The sequence below is a fragment of the Spea bombifrons genome, chromosome 2 (assembly GCF_027358695.1).
Source record: "Spea bombifrons isolate aSpeBom1 chromosome 2, aSpeBom1.2.pri, whole genome shotgun sequence".
Classification (NCBI taxonomy): domain Eukaryota; kingdom Metazoa; phylum Chordata; class Amphibia; order Anura; family Pelobatidae; genus Spea; species Spea bombifrons.
In genome coordinates this window covers 108,259,217-108,279,883 of record NC_071088.1, presented here as the reverse complement: position 1 = coordinate 108,279,883, position 20,667 = coordinate 108,259,217, and the positions used below count along the sequence as shown (strand labels likewise).

General features: G+C 37.1%; 1 long non-coding RNA gene across 1 annotated transcript in view; it reads left to right on the top strand.

Annotated features, from left to right (window-relative positions):
* Positions 1-20,667, top strand: part of LOC128473319 (uncharacterized) — a 64,700-nt gene that overhangs the window by 27,148 nt on the left and 16,885 nt on the right. The window contains exon 2 of the long non-coding RNA XR_008346268.1: positions 1,994-2,077. This is a non-coding gene — a long non-coding RNA (uncharacterized LOC128473319). The remainder of the gene's footprint in view (positions 1-1,993; positions 2,078-20,667) is intronic.

Sequence of the window (20,667 nt, the reverse complement as noted above, 5' to 3'; positions counted from 1 at the left end):
TATTATGCACCCCCCATGTAAGACATGCAAGCTAACTTTCAAACTAAAGTTGCAGGAAAACAGCCCAGTGTTATTTCATACAAGTGTATAATATGTAACTACTGTCTTTGTCCTGGACTGAGAAGAGAGTGTTATGCTTGAGATTTCATAATACATGTCTGTCCCCATGACCATTTAATTGTGTATATGTGAAATAGTTTAATTCATTTAGTTAGATATAGACCTATTGCTTTAAAGAAATATCTCACACATTATAGCGCAATGTTTCAATAAGTACATTGGGTTAGTTAGATGAAATGGCTTGACCCATAATTTATGTGTAGTGATTGTCGTGCAGGCTGTAATTATTTTTCCTCCAATCCTTGGTCATCCGTGCGTGTTTTTTAAAGATGACAAAACTGGTGAGATGGCTCCCAGTTAAAGCCTTAACCATAGGGGCTCCAGAATAGCAGCGTGCGTTTGGGATTGTCATCCATTAGACTGGTTCAGGATCTGTCTCTAAGTGTAGTTTAACTCTTCACTGGATACCCGGATTCTAGTCCACCCGTCTCCTGCAGGAAATACGCAATTACTCACACTGGCTTTTTCAGTCTTGGTTCCCATCACATTCAGAGAACAGTTAGTAATTTTCACACAGAAGGCGCTGACATTTCGTGCAGTAGCTTATGTCAAGGTACTCATTATGCAGAACTGGAGGCTGCCTTGTCATGCAGTTGAAGTGTATATAGGTCTATTGTTCTAGCCTGTATTTACTTAAATAATACAGTTCAAGGGCATAATCTAAATCACATATTTTAGCCAGATAAGAGGGCAGTCCAAACAGAAGGGCATTTGTCAGTGTCACATAAGATGTTTTCCATAAATGTATTTATTTAATTAACATTTAATGCCTCAAAAACTGTTATATCTATCTAGCTATCTATCTATATATCTATAAAAGTACAATTCTACAGTTGCCTCCATTTACCCAGCTGGCAGATGTCTAAATGGATCTGTGTCTGTTTATCACAGAGGTTCCAGTGATAGTACTGATCACTTGGACAAAGCATGTGGGGATGAGTTTCAGTGGGAGGTATTGTTAGCAGGGTCTATATATCTGAGTTATGGAATGCTTATGCTATGGATTCATATGCATCGGGTACATAGCTGCCAAAAGTGGCAAAATGCTTAGAGCAGTGCCATCATCTGGGCTTATGTACAGAATGCCAGCTGCTATGGCAAGTGTCCTATGTTTTGGGACGGTTTAGTATACCCATATTGGCCACTACCATGCATGCAAAAAAATGGGGCATTGTGATCTTACAACTGCACCCGCGTAATCTGGGAAAGATCGGCTGTGACATTACGCACAACTGCACATCCTGGTGTGAACATTGCAACTTTGATAAGCATACAAGTGTCTCTTTTTAGGAGTGACTGCCTCTGTCAGGTACCCAAATCCCCTTGATCATCTGTCCTTCCATGATATTCGTCTTTTCTAGCTCAGAATGTTTGAATGTATTACAGCCCTAAGTGTAACCATAATTTGTAACAAAACAGAATGAAATGTATTTATATATTGAATAAATAAGATAGGATATCTATATGTCCAAGTAACATGCAAGCCCTGACCTCTAACCATACATTTAGGTAAATAAGGGATAGAATTGTACAATTGAACAAAATTGTAAAATGTGAATAAATCCAGAAACAAATCTTTCAGACATTGAACTGATGAATACTAATTTTCCCGCCCCCAAAAGAAGCAGGTGCTATTAATTGTTCTTTCATATTAATGTTTGCCATGTCTCAATATGCAAAATAGTTCAGACTCACCTGCATGTTATATTTCATTATTTAATATGAAAACTTTTCTCCAGGGCATCAATAAACTTTGAATGAAAACTAATTAAAGATGTCACAAACCTAAACAAACTACCGGTATTTTGGCGCATGTCTTACTGTGTCCAATATCCCTTTGATTAATTGTCAGTTCTCTCTTTCTACCTTAAAGGTCCTGCAGATGCCAGAATTCCAAATTAGTGTCTACTGTGTCACCATAAAGCCTGATATCAACAGAAGAAACAAACATTGAGAGGTAATGTCATTTTTGTTCTTCATACAAGTTTGTGAAATAGGTGGCCAGTCAAATACGCTGCCTCATTTACATGGTCTACATTGTGTAGTGCTTGCACTTAGGGGTTCAGCCCCAGCAATGGAAAGTTACATGTCTAATAAGAATGTGCACCTTCTCATTATTTCTTCATGTTTGGTGCTGCTGACGGTTTGTATAACACTGAGGGTGTTCTTCCATTATGTCTTCATAAATATGGAAGAGAACACGTGAACACTGTTCTGTAATGGAAACAAATATAATTGAGCATAAATGGAAGCACAGTTATTGATTTTACTGACAAGCCTGTGCAACATAATGTACAAAAATGGCATAAAATCTATGAAAGGCTGAAAATTAGAATGCTAAATAATAAAAAAGGAAGCATTTATTCTATAATATTTTCATTTCATGGAAATTAAACCTGCCACTAGAAGAAACAGTATTAGACAAAATCCAGAGGAGCAGTCCCTCAAGATCCCGTCTGTTCCTCAAGAGTTCTGTGACAAGGAACGTTTCCTGTTTCCTTATTCACTACGCTAGGGATCTGCAGGGGAGTCACACCGTACATCATAAAGGGCAATAAAGGCTAACGTGGTCCTGCATAATTTATTGGAAGAGTTCTTAAATGTCACTTCACCCCTACTTGCAGGAGAAGCTTACTGTGTTTGGCTCTTCATCAGTCCCATAAGTATGTGGCCTTAAAGTAGCAGATCCAATTTAACTGACTGCCCTTTATTATGCGTAGTGAAGTCAGGGAGCTGAAATATTTGTGTGTAAGCTCCTATGGCATTTGTACAGCCCACAGCAAGTTCGACTGCCTTATGTAGATAGCTAATTAAGCTGCGTACTAAAGTAAGCATATTCCCTGTGCAGGATAGCAGTTGAAAGCTTTAAATAACAGAGCTCTTTACAATTCTAAGGTTAATTAAAAAAAAACACAAATAATTTCCAGCATTTGATATTCCTCTATTAAACTAAACATTCCAACATACTGGCTGGGAAAATTTCCAATTTTCCAATTTTATTTATAGAGCACCAACATATTTCTCAGCAATGCAGAATACATAATGAACACAATTGTAATTATACAAAATTAAACAATATATAAAATTAACAATAACATCGGTGCACTTAAGACATACTGGTACAGAAGAAGAACATAGCCCTGCTTTCGTGTGCTTACAAAAAAAACCTCATGAATATAATCTGCTCCTATAGACGGCCTTCTCCCCATGTACAGTAGTAGCCTGTTGATGAAAAAAGTCAGTAAAAAGCAACTTTCCTTGGTCTGCCTATATTAAGGCTTTTAGAGTTGTAGATTTGAAAATACATTTCCTTCCTTCCAGCTGCACCACTAATGTGTTTTATAGTTTTTGCAAAAGATTGTGTTACACATAATAGCACTTAGTTTGACTTAGTGTGCCATTTTTCCTTCGAGAAATTACCCTTCTAAAATTCGCCTTAGGTCCTTAGGGAGAAATAGACAGGGTGTGCTACCGAAAACCCTTCCGTCAATTTTTTTTTTTATCCTTTATGTCACGTTCGCTGTATATTTCCAGTCTTACATAATTAGTCGAACATTTCCTGCAGCTGCCATTGCTTGATGTTCCTCGCTAAATTACCGCCCGTGGAAATTATGCTATACTTTAATCACTGACACAGGTTGCTGTTCCTGGCAGCCGCGGTCTCGCTCAGTGGGTTGCTGGACTTGGTGGAACATTAGTAGGTAGCGTTTGTAATTGTTCTGTGGGCAGTGCGAGGATTAAGGTACTGAGCAAGTTGGCAGACGTCTTAAAGTGTTGTAAGTGGCGGATTCAGTGTGGGAGTAGTATATCTGGCACTCTTTTTTTTTTTTTTTGTATAAATCTGCAATGCTAATTAAGTCGTAAAATGTGAGATCACTCCCTCAGTGATTTATGAAAAGTATGACAGGTTTGAGATTAAATTAGACTACACTCAAATAAACCACAAGTGCTACTCTAACCAATATTTATTGAAAGATGACTATGTGTTGCATAACGTGACAGTCCTTGTAATTCCCAGCAGTTAAAAGGCAAAGCAGAGGACCTGATTGAGAAAGGCAATAGTGCGCCTTTGTGTCTCTTACGCGATTGCCTGTTCGTTGAAGTCTTTTACGGGCTGATTTCTTTCTTTTTTTTGTCTTTACGATGCCATTTCAATAAAAATCACAAGTTCTGCTGAGTGATTCAAAACATGAGCTTTAATACATATCTTTTTTGAAGTATATGCTATTTAAACGTAAAAGCCTGGGTTTTGTATACTGCCTTCTAGCAGCCTATTTGCATTTTCACGACAAAAACACTTATTAGTTATCTATTTTTAAACCATAAATTGGAGTAAAATGACAGCTGATCGGCACGTTGACGTATGCCCAAAATACAAGAAATAATAAGTTGCAAAAGTTGGCACGTGTTGCTTTTTCTAGTACAGCACTGCAGGATATGCTGACGCTATATAAATCAATACATAATGATAATTAATAATGCCCCTGCAATCTTGCCTTTTTTTATGATGCTCAGTATGCTTTTGTGAAATAGAAAATAACTTGTCCTTTGGCTGTTGCTATGCATGTAATCGGTGACATAAATACTGCTTACTTAGAGATGACAAGCCTTTTCTGCATACAGTTTACGTGGGGTTCCCTGGTGGCTGGTGTCTCCATGCATAACACATGCTCATCTGTTTGGATTTGTGACTTCTTGACGACTAACGGATATAAACTGAGCCACCGGTATCTTATATGTCCCACAAATCCCTCCTTAGGATCTCTATGTGTCTGTCCCTTCCTTCTTCCTAGGTGTCCCGGTTCTCTAGGAGCTCGGAATGTTTGCGGATATGAAGTATCACAGTGTCCTAAAAGTCTCAGTAACGGGACCCAAAATATGTTTTTACACTTAATTGTTTAAATACATACAGAATTCTTCTATATGGTAAAGCCATGAGTAGAACAAAAGTATTACTCTTTGGTTGTTTCAATGGGGGACATTGTACCGTGAATCACAGGAAGCAGGTGTTGTAGCGTTGGAGCTTTTTGGACATCTAAACTGTTTAAGTATAGCATCCACGCTCACCCAGTTAAGAAGACTTCCCATAATGCTCAGCCAGCCACAGCAGAGATAAATAACACTTGGCTTCCAGGTGCTGTCAGACTGCATCTGCCAACAGTTGATACCTGGAAACATCCTTGATCCTCAGCAATAGCAGGAAAGGTGGCTGGCTGAGCATAATTATTTGTTGTCTTAACCTTTTGTCATGTTATGTTTGTGCCTTTATTTATAGCTGACAATATTTTATCAGTAATTGATTGCAACTAAATGCATTAACACCATGGGAATACCCGCTGCACCACCCCACCTGTTATTGGGCTACAACTGCCACTTGACTTGCCACTTTCACTAAGCCGCCTGAGAATGATCGGATTTGGCAGTCCAACACATCGGGTATCACAGAGGCTGCTTTCCAATTATAGTTTTGCCCTGTGACATATTTAACAAATGTATTATTCATTATTAGTAAGCGTAGTTCGAGACACACATCCCTTATATCTGAATGTCCACGTACTTTGTTGCTTATCTCTGTGTAATCTAAGATTCCATTGGCATACGTGATACTCTGCCACCGCACATAAACTGTGGCACAGAACTACCTTTAAAGTGATTTTTGATTATCCTCAAGATTTTCTTCACCTTTGTGTTTCTATTATCACATTTCCCTTTCTGTATAGAGGATCCTAGTTCTCCCATTATCTATAATCATCATTGCCTCAGATATATCATTCTGTTTTACAATTGGATTTAAACTGCATATCTGCATATCTTTAGGGTTAAATATACTTATGTCTTTCTCTAATATGATGTCCTAAAATATATGCTTATTAACCTGGTGTATTGCTGGTTCTCTTATTTATTATTTCATTTGGTATTAATTTGGTTTTAATTGCCTGTTTCTTTGTATAGATTCCTTCTACTATGTAATGTTAAACTTTAGTGTGTTTTTCTGCTGTCTCGTAGTGTTTATCACTATCTGTCTGCTCTGCCTCTCTGCATATCATTTCTTTATTTTTTAGTTTACGCTGTATTTTAAATCCCATTATGTATATATAAAATGCAATAATATTTGGTGAAAGCTGGTAATTACCCCATGATAGTTATTTTGCAGTTTCAGAAACAAATCAAACGGTACAACAACTCTGCCCTGGATTAAGTAATAATAAAATAAATGATTTTAATAAAATAAATATAGTTTAGAATGGCAGTATCTTTTATTTTCACTTAAAATTTATATTGAGTGTTTAGAACCTTCTTGTTGGTTTTTACTTATCGCATTTTCAGATCAGTATACCTGGGAACTTGTTGGCTCCGGCCAGCTGGGGCCTGCCCTTGCGGGACGCAGGCAGGACTGCCCACTGATGGCGTTGGGGGCGTTCTCGCTGATGTCAGGTGGCGAAATCTAATTCTTGTTCACCATGATGAAACTGATCTGCAAACTTTGCACCAGAATCACTTTTTTTTTTTTTTTACATAACCTCCTGTGTTTCTGTTTTTGTTCTAAAATATGACATCGGCATGAAAATGTCAAATGAATTTGAAGTTATCTAAATGCAAAACACTGTATATACCTCTTACTCCATTAATGTAATACCTTTATTACAGATAATGACAATGTACCGACAAGTGTCAAAATTACTCTGTTAAAATCTGCTGCCTCTCATCTGCCCTGAACCTTTTATACTGAACCTTTACTGACATTTAGTTGGATATCTGGAAATCAGATACATAAAAAATAAAATAAAAACATGTCCCCTTGGTTATTTGAAGTTTTTGAGCAGTTTGTTTGTAAGTTTGACCAATTGTACCGAACTGGGAAGTATTTTTTGGCATTATAGATGAGCCTGCCAAATATCAGGGTCGTTCTCAAGGTTTTTACCCTGGAACATCCTAATTCTGTCACTAGGGTAGCACACTTGAAACCACCACTGGAGATGGAGTTGAATGAATCCCTGTGTTCTTTGCATCCCCTGTGTTGCATGTTATGTTGAGACTCTTGATACCCCATTCTGCTGAGAGACGGGATTGCTTGGCAGCCGCAGTATTTAATGATGTTTCTACTCGTGGAAGGAGAAGCTAGCCACTGGGAGACCTAATGAAGCCCAGAGGCTGGGAAATGGCAGAAGTGCCTGTGAGTGCCCGACTGTGAGTTGTGTTTTTGTGTGTATGCTGTGAGTTATGTTCTTGTCTGAAGATCCTAATCCATTTGGGCTTGACAATTATGACCTAGACAAATTACAAGAAAAAACAAAACAAAATGTTTCTACAACAACAACCTTTAAGTCCTAGCCTTTGTGTCACCTGATAACCATTCCCTGAAAAAATGTAAAATGAGTTAAACTTTTATGTAATTAAAATATTATTATTTCATGGAAGCATTCAGAAGAGGTATGACAAATATAATACTTAAAAACGAACAATATGTTTAGGCAGCTTTATAGTTGTTGAAACACAAGGTGTCCGTGTCATCTACCACGTTAAATGCCAATAAGCAACAATCAACAAACTCATTTAATTTCTCATCTTTAGGGCATGGAAAGGATGTGTCTCAAAAATAAAGGCAAAATATTGCTGGCATGTTGAGTAATGGGTTGGTATCCACTGACCTCCATGTTGTTTTGTTAATGAATGGTTAATTACAGTACATATATTATTACACTTGAATTATAGAAGGTCAGCTATTACATTGAATGTGCCACTTCTTTTTTCTAGTTTTTTGAAAAATGGATTTCTAATTACATTTCCTGAATGATAATTTCATAACCGTGTTATGTATTGTTTTGTATAGATTTCATTCCTTGAATAAAATATTAAATCCCTAGCATGATGCCATTTATCAGATCCAGGTTTTTTTATTTAATCAAAAAAATTGCAAAAATATATTTAGTAATACAGCCAACTGGAAAAATAATAAATACTGTTTCCCCTTGAAAACGAGGAAATATTAGTATTACTGTTTTTTAAAACCAACGGATCCATGTTTTGCGGTAGATGAATGTTTTTTGGTGTATAAATTACATTTTCGATCGGATGTTTGGAAAATGGTCCAGTAAGCGGGAACATTCAATTAGTTCCTATGGCGAAAAGAGCACATTTCATATCTTGCAACCAAATCACTTTTTATAGAAAATGCTATTGTTTAGTCATTGAGCGTTTCTCAAAACTGAAGGAACCTTCCTGCACAAGTCCATGTTGGATTTTAGAGTTGGGGATTGGCTTAGTTTCTGATTCTCTGTCTTTGTATTAGTCCATTATGTTTCTCTGATTCCAAAACCTTTAGTTTATAAATATGATTGTTTTTTTGTCAAGTGAGAAGATGGCCATATGTAACAATGTAACAATCGAAGGTATTAGATTCTAAGGAACAGTATAGCTACTTTATTTTTTCATATTAGATTTCATGTAGGGCTTCAGGCACCAACTCTTTTACACGTCTTATTTTTTCACTGGGTTGGGTACTGCTGGGTTTAGTCCTGAACCCTGTAATCAGTCTGAACTAAGACAGCTACGTCAACTTGGTTAACTCTACTGAGCTCCAAAAACTGGGGTACGAGTGTCACTTTAAAGGTTCCAGTCTCAGAGATTTACACAAGCATAGCCTTTATTTTTATGTGACAGTTATTATTATCTTTTATATACATTATATATTATTCTCTATTTATTAACCGCCAACATATTTCGCAGTGCTGTACAATTTACATATGAGGGTTGGCATATAACAAATATACAATCACACCTACAGATACAACAGGAATCGAGGCAATTTATAAATTAAATCCCTACCATTTCTCATACATCCCTTTAGGCATTCTACATTCCAACCAAAAAATAAATATTAATCCTGCCTGTTATCGGATGTATTCCTTTTCATTTAATCTGCTGCAGGTTTCTGTATGATAGGCTAAAGAAAACATCTTCCGCACTGTGGCAAAAAACATTTTCCCATCAATTAGTTTTAACCAATTTACTTTATTGTGGATGCTCTAAGATTGTAATTTCAGTGCTATATGACTTTCATTTAGTTGTTTTTTTTTTTTCCCTCAATATTATTTCCCCCCCAAAATAAATAAGAGGCTAAAATAATTGGTAGTTTAAAATTACGTAACACGCCTTAACACATACCGGTACAAATTATTTTTCTAATTATTGTTATGGAAACTAAAGCTAGTTGTATGGTACCATCAGTCGAGCCTTTTATGCTAATGAATCTTTGTAAAGCAATTAAGAGTCTAGAAGCAGACGGGGTCATATATATTTTAAGTCCGTGTTTATCTTGGTTTCCACACGCCACAAGCAATAATGGTTGAATGTCAGGGAGTTGCCCCGATGAGGCACATACGTAACTTAATGATAACTATGATTGTGAGAACAGCTGTAACTAGACTAGGAGTTTATTTACAGGTCAGAACAAAAAACCGGTGTCCTCCGAGTGAGAGCGACGTTTGTAATTAGCAGTCATTGCCTGACAGCAATCAGGAAATCAGGCCTGCAGTGCAGTGTTTACAATCTGAAAAAGCTGACGCGGCGTGAATGAAGATCAATATGTTGTTTGCAACGCAAGGTCAATATTTCTTGCAGAATTTATTTATGTGTGAGTGTGACAGCAAGAGAATAGGAGCAGTCTACTTGCTGTAATATTTGCCATTATCATGATAGATTGACATATTCTTAAAATTTTCCACCTTCCCTACAAAGACCCACCTTTGTTTATATTCCATTCACAACATAAATGGGGTAAAACTACTTTAATTACCTAGCACACAATATTATACTTTTATTTATGTATTACCTTAAACGTTTGTGTTTATTTTATACCTAATATTTTTTTGGCCCACTGCGATCCTACCTCTCTTCTGGCACCGCTTTGATAATAAAGTCTATCACCGTAGTGAATGTTTTATAACATTGATAACGCTACCAGCCAGAATTCTGGATCTGCGCAATCCAATTCAGCCCCTGTATGCAAATTTAAGCAGACTGTGATGACACGGTGCAGCCTGAATATCTGTAACTAGGGACAGCTTGGAATATTATTCAACCTCGGTCCTTGTTGGTAACCAGTTCTCAGTAATGGCTTTCCCATCTGATGTGATGTGTTTAACTTGTGTTTACTTGGTCCCTAGCCAACCCAGAGACTCTGTGGCTGCTGTCCTTATTGCTGAGTGCCGGGATAAATCTCCTCTTGCCCTTGAGGTTGTCCATGGCTGCCTAGGCACAATCCTTCATAGGTGCGGTTCAGAGATCGGTTTTCATGTAGTTTAGCGTTTTTGTGTTCATACACAATGGACTCCAGTATACGTTAAAAATAAGACTGTTCCTTAAAAACAGATTTTTTTTTTTGTTTAAAGCTTTCAGAATATGATGTATTTAACTCTTGCAGTGTTTCATCGTGTGTGTAATGAATAAAAATAATAGCTGCTTGGCCACTGCATGCTGTGCTGCCAATATGTGGTGAAGAATATTTACAATTGCTGGAACATTAAAAGAAATGAACAACAAGGTTTGAGCAAACATATTGTGATGAATTTAGAGCCACTTTCACTAATGTGATTGAATAAGTATTTTAGAGCTTGTTTTCTTTTCCCAATGCATAATTGCTTAATTAATCATTTTTTTTATTAAATTTACTGTCCAGTAGTTTCACAATTTAATTTAATTTCGTGACACCTAGGATCTTCTGCAATCACAGCTGCGTCGGCTTATTTTATTTCAATCAGTCTATCTATTGACCTGTCTGTCTATCTGTGTGGTCTATGAGAAATACTATGGTTTGTGATTAAGTCCCAAGAAAAAAACCATAATCACGCTATATACACAACCTCTAATGCGTTTCCATCTTGTAATCCCATTGCTTCCATTGAACACAATAACACAGATAATATATTTAATGTTTTTTCTACACAAATATTTTAGCAGACATCCATATTTCAGTGTGGACCTACAGCCCCCTGTTATCAATCCTTTCAATTACAAATAAATTACTTGCATAATGGAAATGTTAATTAACTGTACAAAATACCTAAGGGCTCTGATGGAAATATAAAGTCTTAAGAAAGCTGTAGAAGCACAGAAGGGCATGCAGTCTAGCGGCCTATTGTATCATGGACTTTTATGACCAGCTGAGTACTCCCCATATCTATCAGTATGACTAACCTTTTTGGGAGGTTGTTTTGTGTTTCTCACACTTGCTTATCTTTCCACTGACCTTTACTTCATCTATAAATCATTTACTTTTTTCCACCTTAATTCCAACACATTATTCTCATCAATTTCTCTTTTTATTCTTTTTTTTCACCTTCCTTTTTTGTCTTGTGATGAAAAACTCATCCCTCAAAGCAGATGTATCTCTGCATCTGTCATGCTGTCCCTGGCCTCCCTAACCCTGTTACCATATTGTATATTACCTTAACTTTGTTGACCTTGTGCAGACCTGTTTCACGCTCCACTGGATCATCACTCATCATATTTGCAGATTGCATTAACCTTTCTCTGTCCCAAAGTGTCTTTTCTATATATTAACATTCTATTGTATTCTTATTGTGCTTTCATATTTTGAAGATGTATTTTCTGCTTGGAGGAGGAATACACTTGAAATTGTTATGACAAAGTCGATCTTAGATCTTAATTACCCTGACAAAAGCTTTTGGGACCATTCAAATTGATGATGAATTATCCTCTTTCTCTTGTACAAAGTCCTGTGATGTGATGATCAAGGTCTAAGAAAAAAAAAAGCAACATGAGAAAAACACTGGTGGAACATAACATTCCACTTGGGTATTCCTTATAATAGCAGCAGAAATGTATTAGGAGTGGGCATAAGCTGAGTCACTACCAAGCGCAGATCCTGACTCGGTCTGCTAAGTACTGCTTGATTTAAGCCAGACCAACCAAATACTGGAATGGCACCAAAAAGAGAAGTCAAGCACGACATGTATTAGAAATATAGAGCAGGAGCACAAATAACTGGCACACAAACGTTTCGGTGTAACCCTTTGTCAATGTGCGAAGCCACTTTTTGGACAAGAAAAAGCAGGGGAAATACACATGTATTGGTGGAACTAGATGTACAAATCATGCCTATCTTTTCATTTAATTTTCAAAACCAAGTATAAATGGAATCTAACTCTGCCTTTGGCAGCTGTGTCACATAAGCGGAAAATAAAACCTGTCAGCATACATGAAATCATGATTATCTCTATTTTTTTGCTGTCTTTTGAAGATATTCTCATTACCATTATCCGTGTTTAAGGTATTGCTTGTGCATCAGGGATGCAAACAGGTAGAATAGAACATGTTTGACGCTTCACTTCACATCCATCTGCTGCCGCCATATGCAGAAACAAGTGTAACATAAGGCCTCGATCTACGACTGTTTTCCTTTTCTTTAATGCCAGGGCACATGAAATTGCAAAAAATATTTTCCTAGAACAAGTAGACTTTTATACATTGTCAGTTTAAGGAATTGCTATATTTTTGCTAGATTGAAAGCAAAAAAATATTTTTTGGTGCAGTTTAGTTTTTAAAGAGAAACATTGCCCAATCCCTTGCTCCTCCTTTTTAGTAATGATAGGGTGTAATGTTAAACCTGACTACCAGATGGAACCCTCTGACAGCACCTGTAATGTCCTACCAGAGGTTCTTTAAGGATGTAAAAACAATGCACTGTGAAAGCAAATCATAATACACTTAAGTGGTCCCTACAAAAATGCCCCCCTCCACCGTAAAATGTAGTCTGTGTTAAGAGGTAGCCCCTGTCTGCCATCAATTCCATGTACTCTTATGCGCAGGTCTACCCACAACATGGGCCCATTAGGTTGGTGGCAGTGTGGTATGACTGCTTAGGTCTGGATTTTATGGGAACCTGCCCTGAACCAAACAAGGATGTATATTTTAATGTTTTATTATCCACAAATTGATTAACATAACTGAGTAACCACGGTATCTTGTGCTTCCCTCTTGACGTATGAAGAGAATCTATCAGGTGTATCCAAAGTGGCAGGGCCATTTTGGAAGCCAGATCCCTAATTTTCCTCTTATACCCGGTGCATTGAAATGTACCCCCTTCTTTCCCTCCATGGCCAAAGCCTAAAAGAAGACTGAAGTCTGAAAGGGGCATTTCTGGCAAAATGGCGCAGCCCACCCTCCTCACCACCAAAAGTGTTTAGCCACCCAGCTCCACTGAGGCATTTCCAATGAAATCAAAGCCCCAGTGTCAAAGTCACACATGCTTATAAACCACAAAAAATATGTGAATAAAACATTTATGGAGAACTACTTGTTTCTCTTTGTCACAGGAATTACATTTGATCTTAGCCAACAGCCCAATAAATGATTAGTGATAGCTATTCATGAGTATGGTACTTAAAAAGTAGTAAGGCCACAAAGTAGTATGGAAAGTTAATTGTAAGAAACCCTACTCTATCTCCCTAGGTTAAGAAAATGTTTAATATTCCTACTAGCCATTCCTACTAGCCTTTATTATATTTTTTTGTCTTACTTTGTTGTCATTTTGGTGTGCTGCCTTCTTATTACAATTGATTAAAAAAAAAACACCAGACCCGTTGCTATACTGCATATAGCTCCAGGTAAAAACCAATATCCAGAACTTCTGCCATATGCTGTATTTCATATTATTTGATCTTTTTAAGATCTTCAGAATCGGAGGAATGCTGGGGGAACAACCGATGACTCAAATGTTCATGTAATATTGGAAGGCATAGAAAACTGGCTTTAGGATTATTATAGGTTGTTTTTTTTTTATAAGAAGGTGCAGTGGGTAAAATGCATTTAAAGCAATACAATAATAATGGAAATATTTAGTTTAATAAAACCACACTGTATTGTTTATCTTTTTCTTTCTTTTAGTTATTTCATTACTTTTTTAATTGCCCTTTTTGTGGTGGCCATACCCAAGAACTTCCCAGGGCTGGTCGTCTGGAGCTCTTTGTCTTTTGCTGCCCTCTTGTTGCACACACTCACACTTCAGATAATTCCTCTTGTTTTAGGGTTGTTCTTTTTATTTAGATGCTTCATTCATGAACTTTATGTAATAACCATGTTTTTAGTTTGATTCATATTATTTCAGGATGCTGTTAGGACAATTGCATTTTCTGGCCTAGGCAGACCACGCAAAACTTGGTCTTCTTTAGGCACCAATATGAAGCAGAAATTGTTCATACAGTTTATACAGTAACATGCAGACAGTCAAAGATACACAAATTGTAAATTGAGATTACATTTGTGTAATGATAATATTAAATGCAAATGTATGTCTTGTTAGTGTGTCCGTGTGAAATGTAGCATTTTGCACGAAAGGTCAATTTTGGTGTTGTAGACTATGTGTCTATGTAGAAAATTGATTGTGTGGATTGTGTGGCATAAATAATTGATCACGATTTAGGCCTCAATTAAGCGTGTCAAGTTGTAGCATTCGTGTCTATTCCCACATGTTCCTTTCGCTCTGTGTCTGGAAATTCCCCATTAAAAGTGTGACCCTCAGATCTTTGATACTTTTTTGGCAGAAGTGGTCTTCTACAGGTGTGTCCATCCTTTTTCTATTCACAATATGTCTATGTGGCACATTATGTCTATGTGTTTCACCTACATATCGTCTAAAATTGGGCCAGCCAGGACACATTAAATAGAATAACATTAATATTTAAGAGCTTGTTGATCCAAGGAGAAATCCGATTGCCTCTTTTTCCCCCTGATGGCAGAATTCGAAGTAGCTTAATTAGGGGGGTTTTTGGATCAAGAATAGGAAGGTTAGGTAGAAGGGTTGAACTTGATGGGCTTAGGGCTTCTTTCAACCTTACAAACTATGTTACTATGTTACATAAAAGATATACCACATTGGGTGACTTGCATGAGGAGGTATCATTGATTTTATGGCGTTGCCTTGTTCCATGGACCTTTTACAGACACTGTTCACCAATGCTTTGTAGCCTTCTACAGCCTGCCTCAATGCTGTATTCTGTCTACCCCTTTTCACCTGCTAGATTTCCCAATTAGATTATTGACCTGTGACTTATGTGTGCCGTACTTAGACCATGTGATTCATCAGTCTGCACCTGACTGCCTCCCAATTTGTATGTAAACAAACCTAATTATATATAGTGTTAATGCATCTAAACTAACATAATAATATACAGAGCCAATGTCACTACAGAATAAGGGTTTTTACACAAGTGTTAAAATGCCTAACGAGTAATGAGTTAAATAGCAGTGAGGTAATATTACTAAAATAGCTCTTCAACTGCTTTCTCATTTAACAAAATGTTAAAACAACGTGTTCAAAGCATTTTAGGCCTAAATGCAGTTTTTACGTGACAGGTTAATTTTCAGACATGCTCAACAGTCATCTGCTAATTACTGCTTACCAGTAGGGTAAGCCAAACCATTGATTTACGGAGCAGAAGAGATAAAAATGTAAACCCAGCCATATGATGAGCTTTTTAAGCACTCTGCAGACAAAAGTGAAGTTTCAGGAAGCTGTATTCCTGATTGAAAAATCACTCTAAGCAGTTTAAGTATTTAAAGAGAAATGTGCTTATCAGGCTAGGACTGTTTGTCCCACCTTTGTTGGCATAGAATATCGTGCATTATGTTTTATGGACAAAGATTTGTAATTAACTTTAATCATCAGGTTAATTTAGTGCCCAGGTGATCATCACAACAGAGCAGTGGAAAAATTACTCTGAATGTTGTTTGCAAGAGTAAAGCCCTATTCCAATCTGGTGTTAAATTCCCTTATTATAGAAGATCGTACCCATTATACCTTTTTTACATAAATTATTTTATTTTGCAGGATTGCTATGTAGCAGTCATAAAGACATTTCAATACAATCTCACCATGGTTATCACAAAGTATACAAGATGAAAATCCATGTGTGAATCTATGTCTGATGTAACTTGTGTAGAAAAGCAATGAGAAAAAGAAGTTAAGATAAGATTGTATAAGAATGTGTTGTCACGTTGGATCATCTTTTAGTAAAATACAGTTTGCAAAGTGTACAAGGCCCGAATGTGTAATAAATTCAATGTCAATTACAATCAACACCATGCTTTGACCAATAAGTGCAGTCCTCAGCTGGACCCAAAGTATGCAGTCTTAAGTGACTCTTAGGGGGTATCACAGCCCTCAACTTGAGGATGCAACCGTATTCTCTCTTTGGTCGTGTTGTTGATGCAGTGGAACTCAAATTGTCATTCCAGGACAATGGAATAAGTGGCTTGGCAGTGTTCAAAATGTGAGTTTTGTGATGTGGAAGAGTTCCGACCAGAATGTGATTATCTTATGGCAGCTCCCCCATGTGTGTAAGAAAGTGTCAGGTTCCTCCAGCACAACTCAGATGTTTCGGAACAAAAAATTCTGGGTCATTGGGGTGTGGTAGCATGGTACTAATACTTTATATACTAATTATTGAACATGGGTACTGATAGAGCAGTGCAAGTAATGTCAAATAGTTTTGATCACTGCAAGTGGTCTTCGTATTTCTACTTTCCAGTCCCACATGAACATTGATATAGCATCAATGGAGGTTTCATTTAACAATTTGTACAGCAAGGATATCTGCCTGAGCAGAGTTGATTTGCTGATACATATATTTTCTAAAATACCGGTAGTATGTTTCCTCAACAAGAGCTGTCTGTCTGCCATGCCCCCTCATTATACCCTTTTATAGCGAGGGGTGGAAAATGAGTACGATTTATGAACATGTTCAGATGGGCCAAAAACTAAACAAAAAATGTGTCCAAATTGTGGCCCATTTATTTTCAGGCAACGCATTTCGTTCCCTGCCCATTTGTCTTGGTCGAAAATTAGGGGACATTTTTGATTCAAGAATAAAATTTGCTAGTCACATTCACTCGCTCTCTTGCTCTCTCTGTCTCTCTCTCTCTCTCTCTCTTACACTCTAAATGTTTTCCTATGGTCTCTGCTGACCACTTCCACTTCTGCCAACCACTTCCGCTTTCACAGCTTCCTTTGCATCTTCTATCTTCTGCCTTCTCTATTCTATCTTCAATCCTTAATCTGCTATCTTCTTTCTTTGTATGCATCTCCGCAGACATAACCCAGCAGCAACTTCCACCAAATTGCCAGCGCTGCGGTGACGTCCTCCCCGATCCTTCAATTGGGGGAGAGGACGTCACTGTAAGCATTGTTATTTTACACCAACACATGTACTTGGTTTGAAGATTGTTTTATGAATAGCTATGTTAACCAGCATCTACAAGCTTCCTTTATGGCTGTATGTTTTAATGGCGGTTTCTTGGAACCATGATGAAATGTGTATTGTGGTAAGCTTTGGATTTAGCCAATCTGTCTGTATTAGAAGTTTCATATACTCTGCCAAGTTTGTGTCTGCATTCTATCCTTGCTGAATTTATTTTTTTTGTGTGTTTATTATATGAATTGTATTCCCTATGCCTTTTTTATATTTTAACTTCCAGGATGAGCTGATCTCTAAAATGTACAAGTCAATAATTAGATATGAAATATTAGATATTAAAACAAACATATGCAAATGCATTTAAACACATCATTTTTGGTGTGTGTGTTTATTATTTTTTTACACATTTTTAATGCTTATATTTATTGACTTTTTTATTTATTACCGTATATTAACATCATATATAAAGATGTATAAGGAGAAAAAAAACATCCATAAGAACTGGGAAGTAGATATTGATTACTGACATAACCTATAATTGTATGATTACACGAGTTTGACCAACTGGCAAAAATGCAGGACAATTTCTGGTGGTTACACAGAGTAGAATTCACGCATTTTTCTAGTCAATTATTTGCAAAAATGGAAAAAGCCATATCTTGTGTTTTAGTCTGTTTTTAATAGCATTCAGCCATAATTCTAAACAATAAACACTAGCATATCAAAAGGCCTGACAGCAATGTTCTAGAGTAGAGTAGAGTTTCAAGATGTGTGTTATGTAAGCCTCATGGGGTACTTCTGACTGCCTTCAAGTGTTATAATGAACCTGTCACCTTCTAGGTGTCTGTCTCGTTAAGTTTATCTTACAAAACCTGCCTTATGTTGTGATTTTAGATGTTAAAATAAATTCTGCTTCATGTCTTTTGTATGACCAGTTTTTGTAAGTGAATTATTTTGCAAAATGATTCTGTCTTAGGCTAAAATCCCCTCCCTGCTTCTAAAGAAGAAGCCAAATTGGGTGAAATACTCTGATAGAGAAGAGTAACCATGGAAATAATGTCATGATGGATGCCCCTAATAGGTGAAATTATGGGAAAGTGACAGGTTCTGTCTAGAGATGTTTAGAAAAATGTAAATGATTTAAAAAGGCTGAGAAATACCTTGATAACCCATGGAGATAGAATGATGGAGTGATCCGCGTGTAGTAAGGAAACTGTAGATTAAATACTGTGGGGTACAACAGTAGGAGCAGTGCTCATAAGCAACCTAATCACACTAGCTCAGTAAATTCCTGTAAGTGATTATGTTTTTTTTAATAATATGTATTGATAAATAATTAACTCGGTAAGTTCATAACATGGCAGGAGTGGCTACATGCTTCTGTTTAAGTTGTCTACTGTAAAAAGCTTCTGTTGATCATCAAGATATTCATTTTGGATTGACAGTAAAGCGAGCATGCAATAAATCAAAGAGGGTATTTAAGAGAGCAGTTAACTGATAGCATAATACAGATATTCCAGTTAACTGCTCTCTTAAAATACCCATTTTCTTGATACAGCGGAAAACAAAATGTAAAAAGTGGTTAGGTAGATGGATAAGGATAAATGGAGGTTTTGCGCTATCAACCATTCTGTCCAAAGTTTCCAGAAACGGCAGAAATTTTGAGGATGCTATAGTGTAGTTGGTTAATCAGGCAAAGATTAGGAACCAGATCTAGAGTGGGTAGTATATCATGTTCAGGAGTTATGCCAAGGGCCATCTGGGGGATACACCACTAAAATTGTGCAGATTATTCGAATATGTTTAATGGTTTTAAGAGTGCTATAAAAGCGTTCTAGTTAATGATTCATATATTAGTAACACAGACATGTTTATGGTAGCTAGACAGTTCCTTACTTTATCTTGCATTGCATCTCTGTGAACTCATTGTGTTGGCTTTTCAGTTATGTAGAGATAAGACTGGTGCTAGACTTTTCACAATCACTTCTCTGGTAACTTCTCGTGCTTAGTTGAGAAGTGGATAAGAGCTAATTTGACAGCTATTTAAAAGCTTGCATAAGTGTGGATGACATCACTGATGGACAACACAACAGAACTGCATCCTATGTCATGATAGAAGCACGAGGCACCCATTTATGCCCTTCAGTGCTCTGCTATAGATAAAAAATGCATAGGACATTTTAAGAGACTACTTCAGGTTTAGTTTTATGCTCCCTAATTTGGGCTTTGATTAATTAGAAATAACTAATTCTACACTTCTATGTGACTTCACCCAATTGTACCTAAACGATTATGAAAGTGCAACGTAAACCAACAAAAACTATTTTTTATGTTTAATTATAAGGTAAACTTACTGTATCAGTGAGGTGCAGGGTTCAATTAGTGTTTCCCTTTTTATTTAAGTGTCAGGAAGCAGGTAGGCTCCTGAAAGCACTGTGTTGAGGTTGGACTAGCTCTGTGTATGGGTGGAGACAGCCATAGATACCATTGTGTGGAAGGAAACTGGATGTGGGTGTAAAATGGGTGGGAAAGGGCAGAATATGGTCATAGAATGGACATGGCCACATGTGTCTTCCCCTACCTGGAGAAAGAGGAACATAACCCGGAGGCCAAGGGAAGTAGTTCATCACCTGGAGACTCTGTGGCAAATGAGAGTTCCCAGGGATGCTTTAGAAGTGAAAGTGGATGATAATATTTGCAGTTAAAAGAAGATGGAGGAGAAAAAAGAAGTGTACTGGATTAACACAAAAAGAGTTTTAGGGGAAATTCGGGTTTGACCCAGCCTTAGACCGAACCGAGAATCTGTGTGCTGGCTCCTCTTGACGTTTACAGTCTGTACCACTGAAAAGGAAGTAGCGCGGCAGAGTAGAACAATTGGATAAATGTTTGTTTGTGACCAGGCCTGGTTTGCTGATGTCAAATAAGACAAGGAGATGCTCTATTAGACAGGGAATAAAGTTAATTTCAGGAAGCAATATTTCACACCGGGAGTTGGAAGCATTTGGAACAGCTTAGCGGAATCAATTGTTACAGCGGTGATTGAATTTGAATTACGGCTGAATACATTTCCAAAATAAAACCACAATAAATTAATGTGCATTTCAAGCCAGATTCCATTCAAGAGCAAAGTCAGAAGCAAAATATTTCTGTGCATGTTTAAAAAAAGGCAACCCGTGGACACAACAAGGAGCATGCAGATAAATTATCTGACAGCCGTACACAGCTAACACGGGATACATCCTGTCTCACACTCCGTGGCATGCATTTATATCAGTGTACACTTTTTGAACCTTTTGCCTCATTTATTATTCATTTATCTGTTTGTTTTTTT